The sequence below is a fragment of the Gossypium arboreum genome, chromosome 2 (assembly GCF_025698485.1).
Source record: "Gossypium arboreum isolate Shixiya-1 chromosome 2, ASM2569848v2, whole genome shotgun sequence".
Classification (NCBI taxonomy): domain Eukaryota; kingdom Viridiplantae; phylum Streptophyta; class Magnoliopsida; order Malvales; family Malvaceae; genus Gossypium; species Gossypium arboreum.
Genome location: NC_069071.1, coordinates 40,778,515 through 40,788,035, shown reverse-complemented (window position 1 = coordinate 40,788,035; position 9,521 = coordinate 40,778,515). Strand labels below are relative to the sequence as shown.

The 9,521-nt window shown below is 30.7% G+C and overlaps 1 non-coding gene across 1 annotated transcript; it reads left to right on the top strand.

Annotated features, from left to right (window-relative positions):
- Positions 1-1,796: 1,796 nt before the first annotated feature.
- Positions 1,797-1,903, top strand: LOC128290028 (small nucleolar RNA R71). Its single transcript, XR_008279669.1, has one exon. It is a non-coding gene; the product is annotated as a small nucleolar RNA R71 (small nucleolar RNA).
- The last annotated feature ends 7,618 nt before the right edge of the window (positions 1,904-9,521 follow it).

Here is a 9,521-nt window from a genome sequence, read left to right as displayed (position 1 = left end):
ATGTGGGGATTTATGGCATCTAATAAGACTCTATCTCCAACCTTAAGTTAATTTGGAAAGGGGTTGAGCTTGTTCTATCGTAGATTCGATTTATTTGGTGTTCTCGGTTTATGCGTCTGCCATTTATCTAGCTCCTCAATTTGTAGCCTTTGATCTTCATGAATAGGTCCTCTACTATTGCTCGTGAATGACTCATGTGCTACCTCCAGACTTATTTCCTGTAAAGAAGGTTGCACCATATTGTCAGTTTTAGTAGAATGGTTTAGACGATCACCTTCAATTTCCATTGTGTTGCCAGAATTGCGAGCTTGAAGGATGATGTTTCATCTCCGACACAGAGTGTGAGTTCACCTGTGCCAACATCAATAATTGTTTTGGCAGTTGCTAAAAAAGGCCTTCCTAAAATTAAAGGAGTGTTGCTATCTTCTTCTATGTCTAGAACAATGAAATAAACGGGAAATATAAATTTATCGATTTTAACTAGCACATCTTCAATAATACCTCTAGGGAATCTTATAGTTTTATCTGCTAATTGAATGCTCATCCTAGTCTGTTTGGGTTTCCTGAGACATAGTTGCTTAAACATTTTGTAAGGCATGACGTTGATACTAGCCCCTAAATCAGCTAATGCATTATTAACATCTAAACTACCAATTAAGCAAGGAATCATAAAACTCTCTGGATCTTTTAGTTTATTCGGTAGCTTATTTTACAGAATAGCTGAGCACACTACGTTTAGCTCCACATGAGACGCCTCGTCCAACTTCCGCTTATTTACTAAAAGCTCCTTTAAAAATTTCATTGCGTTTGGCATCTGCGATAACGTTTCAATAAACGGTAAGTTAATGGGTAATTTTTTTAAGAGTTTAAGGAATTTACCAAATTGTTCATCTGAGTGGTCTTTCCTTGTCGCGTTGGGGTATGGCACACGACGTTTATATTCGACATTTACTGATTTGTTTTTATTTTGATCTACCTCACCTTAACCTCTGCTTACCACAGTTTCTTGCCTCGGTTTTGACTCAGGCTCAACAAATCTTTTTTCATCTTGAACATTAATTGAGTTGAGTTGTTCCCTGGGGTTAGGTTCAGTATTACTAGGCAAGCTACCTTGTGGTCGTTCGGAGATTAATTTGGAAAGCTGGCCTATCTGAGTTTCGAGTCCTTGGATCGACGCTTATTGATTTTTAAGTGTTGTCTCGGTATTCTAAAAATGAGTTTCTAACACTGATATAAACTTTGAGAGCATCTCTTCAAGGTTCAGCTTCTTTTCCTGTTGGTAGGGTGGTTGTTGGTAGCTTTGAGGTGGTTGTGGTCTTTGATTTCCTTGACCGCCCCACGAGAAATTGGAGTGGTTCCTCAAACCTGCATTGTAAGTGTTACTATATAGATTGTTTTGAGGTCGAGGATTATTACCCATGTAATTTAATTGCTCGTTATCCATGTTGTGGCCATAGGGCTGGTTTTCCAAATGGCTTGTTCCATCTCCACTTGCTTCGCACTGCATTACTGGGTGAATCTGTGAAGAACTAAGAAAACCATCAATTTTCTTATTCAAGAGTTCTACCTGATTAGAGAGCATGGTGACTGAATCGACGTTATAAACGCCGGCTATTTTCGTTGGCTTTGTCCTCATGACTTGCCACTGATAGTTATTCAGTGACATCTCCTCAATAAACTCATAAGCATCTTCAGGTGTTTTATTGTTGACGGTTCCGCTAGCAGCCGCGTCAACCATTTGTGGAGTCGAAAGATTCAGGCCATTATGGAATGTTTGAACCTGAAGCCAAAGCGGTAACCCATGGTGAGGGCACCTTCTCAGTAAGTCCTTGTATCTCTTCCATGTATCGTAGAGTGTTTCTAAATCCATCTGCACAAAAGAAGAGATATCATTACGTAATTTAGCCGTTTTAGCCGGCGAAAAATATTTTAGTAAAAATTTTTAGGTCATTTGTTCCCAAGTAGTAATTGACCCTCGTGGTAACGAGTTCAACCACTGTTTAGCTTTGTTCCTCAATGAAAAAGGGAATAACCGAAGATGAATGGCATCATCAGAAACACCATTAATTTTAAATGTATCGTATAGTTCTAAGAAGTTTGCTAAGTGAGCGTTGGGATCCCCATCCTGCAAACCATCAAACTAAATAAATTGTTGTATCATTTGAATAGTGTTAGGTTTTAGTTCAAAAGTATTTGTAGCTACAGCAGGTCTAACTATGCTTGATTCAGTTCCTGTTGAAGAAGGTTTAGCATAATCATACATAGTGCGTTGAGCAGGATTTTGATTAATCGCAATTGCAGGAGGTAGCTGATTGTCTTGGTTTTCAGCCATCTCTTCGGTTGGGGGTTGAGTATCGTCCTCTTGCTCATTCTCTATGTATCTTAAGCTTCGCCTTATTTCTCTTTGATGTCTGCGAACTGTACGATCGATTTCTTTGTTAAAAAGTAGTGGTCCTGACGAGTTTCTTCTAGTCATAAACTATAAAAACCTGCCAAGAGAAGGAAAAAAATAAATTAATAAGTAATAATACTAATAAAATAAAATTAAATTGCAAGAAAAATAAATGGCTAAAGTAATAAAAATTAAGTGTTCCTAATATCTAAGTTCCCCGGCAACGGCACCAAAAACTTGATCGCTTGATTTTGTGATAGGTTTTAAATATTTATAATTAATCATTCCTGAAATTAACTATTATCACGATGTAGGCAAGTGTACCTATCGAACAGTAGTATAGTTTTAGCAAGACCGGATTGTCGAACCCAAAGGAACTAAAAGTACTAGTAATGACTGTCTTTTTATTATCAGCCTAAGAATAAAGAGGTTTTGTTTTAATTAACTAATTATCTAAACTAAGAATTCATAGAGGATGGAATTGGGGAATTGCTATTGGGAAAATCGATTGAATTGAGACAATACCTAAGGAAAAATCCACCTAGACTGTACTTGTTATTCTGGCTCCAAATCAGACGATTTATTCATTTAACTTGTTCCGTAGAGATCCCTACGTTATGTTATTATCCCTATTCAAGACTAATAACGTCTAATCCCTAGATTGAATAATTGAGATCTTTCTCTAATTAACACTCTAAGGTTGCATTAACTCGATCTATGGATCCCCTTATTAGGTTTCACCCTAATCCGGCAAAATCTTTTCATCCTATGTCTAGACGCGCAATCAACTCCGCTTAATTATGACAAATGTACTCTTAGACAAGGTCTATTCCTCCTCTGAATAAGATCTTATCTTGAATCAGTATCCTGGGATATCAAAACAAGAATTAAGAACACATAATTAAGAACAAGTTAAATATTTATCATATAATTTAGAAAATAATAATAAGATTTGTCTTAGGTTTCATTCCCCTTAGGTATTTAGGGGATTTAGGTCATAACTAAATAAGAAAACATCTCAGAATAATAAAGAATACAAAACATAAAGAAAACCCAAAACTCCTGAAGGGGAAATTGTGGAGAGATCTTCAGTCTTGATGATGAATCCGGCTTCTGAGATGGATCAATCGGCTTTCTTGGAGTAATTCCTTACCCCCTATTCTCCGTCTCCCTTTTCTTCCTCCTCTAGGGTGTATTTATAAGCTTTGGAATGCCTAATAGCCCTCAAAATTAGCCTTTTTCGAATTGGACTCAACTTGGGCTCGACAGGGACACGCCCGTGTGACACGCCCGTGTGCGATTATTTCAGGTCGTGTTCGAGCCTGTTAGAATGGCACGGGCGTGTGTTATACCCGTGTGAGTCATGCTTCGATTCTACCAAATTGACACGACCGTGTAGACTGCCCGTATGAGGAAGTCCAGGCCGTGTTGATTTCGTACTTTGGCCCATTTTCTTCGTTTTTGGCCCGTTGCTCGTTCCTTTCGCTCTCCTATGCTTTCCTAAGTATAAGACATGAAATTAAAGCATTAGGAGCATCAAATTCACCAATTCTAATGGAAAATCATCCTTAAAATGCATTAAACATGGGGTAAAAATATGTATAAATTACGGTTTATCAGTAGCATATTATGCATATTATAGATCGTGTACTCTTTTTCCTTCATTAGATTTTTATACCATAGGGTTTTTCCTAATAAGGTTTTAACGAGGCACATTATCTACCAATGGACATCCAAGGGGGAGTGTTATGAATTTCTTATTAAGTAGATGTTCATCATGATCAAGATAAAGTTTTAATGTACTTTAAATTCTAATAGTTATTAGAATTAGATATCTACTTCTTTTATATTTCTTATGCCTATAAATAGAGACTCTGACGAAGCATTGTAATCATCCCCTTAATTAATAAAGTACATTCTCTATTGCTTTCATATTTTTTTTGCTCTTTATTCTCTCTATCTCTCTTTATTTTATAACACAATCAATATTTGCAAAACTTTCTTTTGAGTCCTCTAAAATGATTTATTTCCTTTTTATGTTTTAAGAATTCTATAATTTATTCACATTTTGTCCAATCAGATCAAGCCATGTAACCCTTCAATGATACAGTTAAGCACCGAGTTAGCCATGGTAGCATCCAACTCTGTCCAAATCACCACAGACCAAATGACCTCCATCAATGATCTCGCCTTCAATTTCTCCATTTGTTCTCACCTCGTCAACTTAGTATAATTTAATTTAAATTTTTTTTAATGAAATTTGTAATTATTGTTGGATTTCCTTCATTGCTCAATCCAAAATAAAATAAAATCAAATTCAATAAATTAAAAAGAACTTTCAACAACCACGATTCAATTTGATTTAGTTATTTGCGTATTTTTTTTAAAAAAGGAATTTAATTGAAACTAAAAAGTAGTATTAATTTACTTATTTTTATCAAAAAGTCATTTTAGTTTTTGCTAATTACATTATACTTTATAGTTTATATTTAACTTTAAAGAAGCAAAAATGTAAATTAATATAGGTATATATATAATATTTTTGGGTTTTTAGTATAATTTAATTTGAATTTTTAATGAAATTTTAATTATTTTATGATTTGCTTCATTGGTCAACCCTACAAAGAACTTTCAACATTCACGGTTGAATTTGATTTAATTATTTGTACATTTTTAGTATTAATTTACTCATTTTTTATCAAAAATATCAATTTAATTTTTATAATTGCATTATAATTCCTTTAAAGAAGCAAAAATGTAATTTAATATAGGTATTCATGTATATATAAAACTAATATTTGTTGGTTTATTTAATTTTGAAGCGCTTTTAGCCAGGGAAAAAATTTTTTGTTTTCCTGGAAGTTTCTCTTATTTGGGTCCAAAGTGTGCGGATAGCCTTTTGATTGCAGAACTTTTAGATGGACCAATTATGCAAAAATGTTGCTTTTTAGCAAGGTACTAAATTTCATTCCTCTTATTTTTCCTTGGTTTGTTTCATTGTACATTTCACATTTTTTTCCTTCTATTGTTTACCTTAGGCTACTTGGGCTTGAGGTGAGGGTTGGATACGGGTATATGTAAACATTAAAGGCTAAATTCAAAAACTTTGTAAATATTAAAGGCTAAATTTGTTAATTTTTTTCTATTTAGGATCAAATTGATAAAATGTGTAAACATTAGAAGGTTTTATTTGTTATTAGACTAATAAAAAAGCCCACGTTAACACTTTTGTCAAATTTCAAGCGACTGTTAACGTTTTGTGACCAAAAATTTTGATTTCGAATAGTTTAATAACTAAATAAAAAATATTAAAAATTCAGTGACCAAAATAGAACGCGAGCAATAGTTTAATGATCATTTTTTACTTTACCTTGAAAAGTAAATAATAATTTTGACTCAGTTTAGGTTAAGAATTCATCGAATATAAACAAATATATTATTTTATATATTTTATAACTAATTTAAATGCATTTTAGAATTACAATTGAGTACAAATTATTGGACTAGACAAATATTCTTATTTTTCAACTTGTTTAAGTGTAATTGAGTAAGTGATTTTTTTTCTTTTTAAAATTTAAAATTTATTGAAAATTTAAAAATATAAAATATTCATAGGTAAACTACACTAGTAGTTGCCCAACTATTAGTAGGTTTCTTTTAACTATTTATTTATTTTTGCTCACCAATTATTAAATGGCCAATGGGAAGATTATATGATAGCTTTTAAAATTGCATGATAACAATTTTAACCCTTACCATTTATACTTTGCATTAATTTAGTCATGCTTCTAAAAAAATAAACCTCAATGTTTACACATGCGTAATTTGGTGATTTTGTACATTTGCTTTTCTTTGTGACCCTTTCACCTAAAGTATCAAAGAAAGTTGAATTGAGAAGTATATTCTGGTATACTAAATTAAAGTAAGGACTAAGGCATAAAGATGTAAAAAGTTTTGAGGTTTAAATAAAATAATTCAAAATTTGAGGGGTTGAAGCATAAACATGAGAAAATTTAAGGACCAAAAAGTGAAAATAACCCAATTTCTTATGATATGAAATTGGTGTGTAGAGACCAAATTGAATAAGTGGAGAAATATAAGGGACTAAAATCAGAATTTTACCAAAAGTGAGTAATGATTCAAGGATGGAACTTTGAAGAAACATGAAGGGTAAAATGATAATTACCCAAATTAAATAATTATATGATGTAATAATTAAGGAAGAAAAGTGTTGAAACGTGATTGGTTGAATATTTTATTATTTTATTATAAGATATTTATTAATATTTTATTTAATTAAAATTGGTATAAAAAGAAAGAAAGACGAAGAAAGTTCTCCATCTTTCACCAAGGTTTCCAACGTCAATGAAAAAGAGAAGAAAGAAAGTTTCGCTTTCTTTACAATTTGGTCCTTTTATAAAAAAATCTATTATTTTCACCTAGAAATCAAAGGTATTTCCATAATCACGAAGAGAGAAAAATGATAAAGAGACTATGGAGAGTAAGAATATCAATTTAGATTCAGGAAAATAGAAGTTTGAGAGAGAGAAAATCAAGCTAAAACTTGATTCCAATAGAACAAGGTATGAATATTAAGGTTTTATATTATTTTCAAGTTTCATATTGTTAGAAAAGTATGGAGATGATGTTAAAGTAAAGTTTACTTATAGAAAGTTTTATGTTTTTTCCATGTTGATGAAGAAAGATATTGAGAAAATGAATCAAGTGATGAGGAAAAAGGAAGAGTAAGTGATTTGAAGTTGGAAAAGGTAAGAACCCATGAATTCTCTTGTTATTTAAGGATTAAAAATGTAAACTTAGCGAAGTTTTGTGGTAAATTAGTAAAATAAATTGTAAATCAATTTAATATGTAAATAAGGAAAATATGATAAAAGTTTAATGAATGTGTTATGAGATAATGAAATATGCATAAAGTATTGTAAAAGTGAAATTGTGGAAAAATATGGAATTTTTATGATGATAAGGACTAAATTGCCAAAGTTGAGAAATATGTGGATGAAATAATAGAAGTAAAATAAATTAAAAAAATGACATGTGAAACAAGATATTGAGATAAATTATGTGATTAAAGTGTAACTAAAAATAAAATTGATTTGGTATTATTAATTAGTGAATATTGAACTTTTATGACAAAAAGGGACTAAATTGAAAAGTTATGAAAGTTTACAATAAAATATTTGATAAGTGAAGAAGGTAGTAGAGAATGCAAAATTTTCATGATTATTGTAATTCAAGTTACAATTGTTCTTTAAGTTGGGGAAAGATAAGGATTAAATTGAAAAAAGTGTAAAATTGTAGTTAAATTGTGAAATATAATATGGATAAATAGAATGTGTAAGAAAGTGTGATGAAATAGTATATGAATGAAAAGTGAGAGTGAGATTGAATTACAAAAATAGTGAATGATATAAATAGTTATTAAATTATATTTATTATGTGAATTATTTTAGTGAAATGAAAGAATTATGAAAAAGAAAAAATGAATAAATTGCAAAATAAGCAAAAGTGACATGAGAAATATGGTAACATTTAATAGTGAATTATGAATTTTTTATTAAGTAGAGAGATATTTTATATGTGTTAAAAAAGTTGGAAATTCTATTTTTGAATTTTTACAATGTGGACTAAATTGAAATAAGTCCAAAGTATTTAAATTTTGTTCTGAAATAAGGAAATGAAATTGATTATGATATAATTTCCTGAGTAGACAAGATGAGAACTAATAGGATATAGATGACATGCTATTAAGAAAAATTTAGCGTGCTCTCTGTTCTAAATACGCACTTCGGTGCTGTCCTGTTCTGAATACACACTTCTTGCATGATGTACTATTTTCGTATATTCTATGTGTTCTGTTAAGTCTATGTTGGGCCTCTGTTGAATAATAAAAGATAATGATAAAATAAAAAGTTATGGTAAGCAAGTTCTGATGAAAAGTTATTGCTACACAATAAGATGACAAGTAAAGGGTTCTAATAACAATTCCTGTTAAACTGTGAAGTGATCATATAGTGAATTAGATTGGTAAAAGTATCCATGAAAAAATATAAAAGTAGTGAATTATGGTAATAATGAATCTTATAAATACGGAATGATCTGTTGATTGATAAAATACATTTTGTTGATTATTATGATATATTTAGGAATTGTAATAGTAATAATGTTTTTAATATATAGAAATTAGGGTAAAAATGAGATTTGGAATCTTGAGGTACTTACTAAGCTTTAACGTGTGTTTTAAATGCGTAGGTGGAAGATCTAATTGAATCTCTAGATTTAGGTTAGGATTGTAACTGTCCGCTTTCAGTGAAATCGGAATAGTGATTTTGGGACCACAAATCTGATGAGTAAATTATTATTTTATTATTTTAATGTTTATGGAATGTTATTAAGGTAGTATAAAAAATTCGTTAAGAAATTTTGACGTTTGCTTGTTTAATTACGTAAAAAGGACTAAATCGTAAAAGGTACAAAAATGGAGTTCCATTTGTTAAAAGGGTTAAACGGCTATGAAACTTAAAAGTGGGAGGACTTAGATGGTAATTATGCCATTTATAATGTTAGTGGATAAAGATGGACATAAGATTAAGTACTTTTAATGTTAAAAGCCAAGGTTAATATGGTAATTAGAAAAATTATCATAAAACAAAAATAAAGAAAATAATTGTATCATAATTTTAGTTAATCTTCTCCTCCGAAATATTGAAGAGAAAGAAGCCATTTTAGGTTTCTTCATTCGATCAATCTTTTCCTTAGCATGTAAGTGATTTTTGAGCTTGTTTTTAATGATGTAAAGCTGTTAAAGGTTTAGGGTTTTTCCATGAATTTTCTTGCATGATTCTTAATGTTTGATGGTAGATTATGAGTTCTTATTAATAAATAAACGAGTTTTGTAAAGTGATTTTTGATGAAAATAACATTTAGAGGCTTACTTGTAAAAAATGTAGAATTTCATCGTAAAATTATGAAATAATGATTTGTATGAATTGATTTAGGTCCTTACAGAATTTGGCTAGCATGAGAAAATGATGAAATTGTTTAAATTTCAATTTATGAGATTAAGGACTAAATTGTAAAAAGTTAAAATGGTAGGGGGAAAATAGTAATT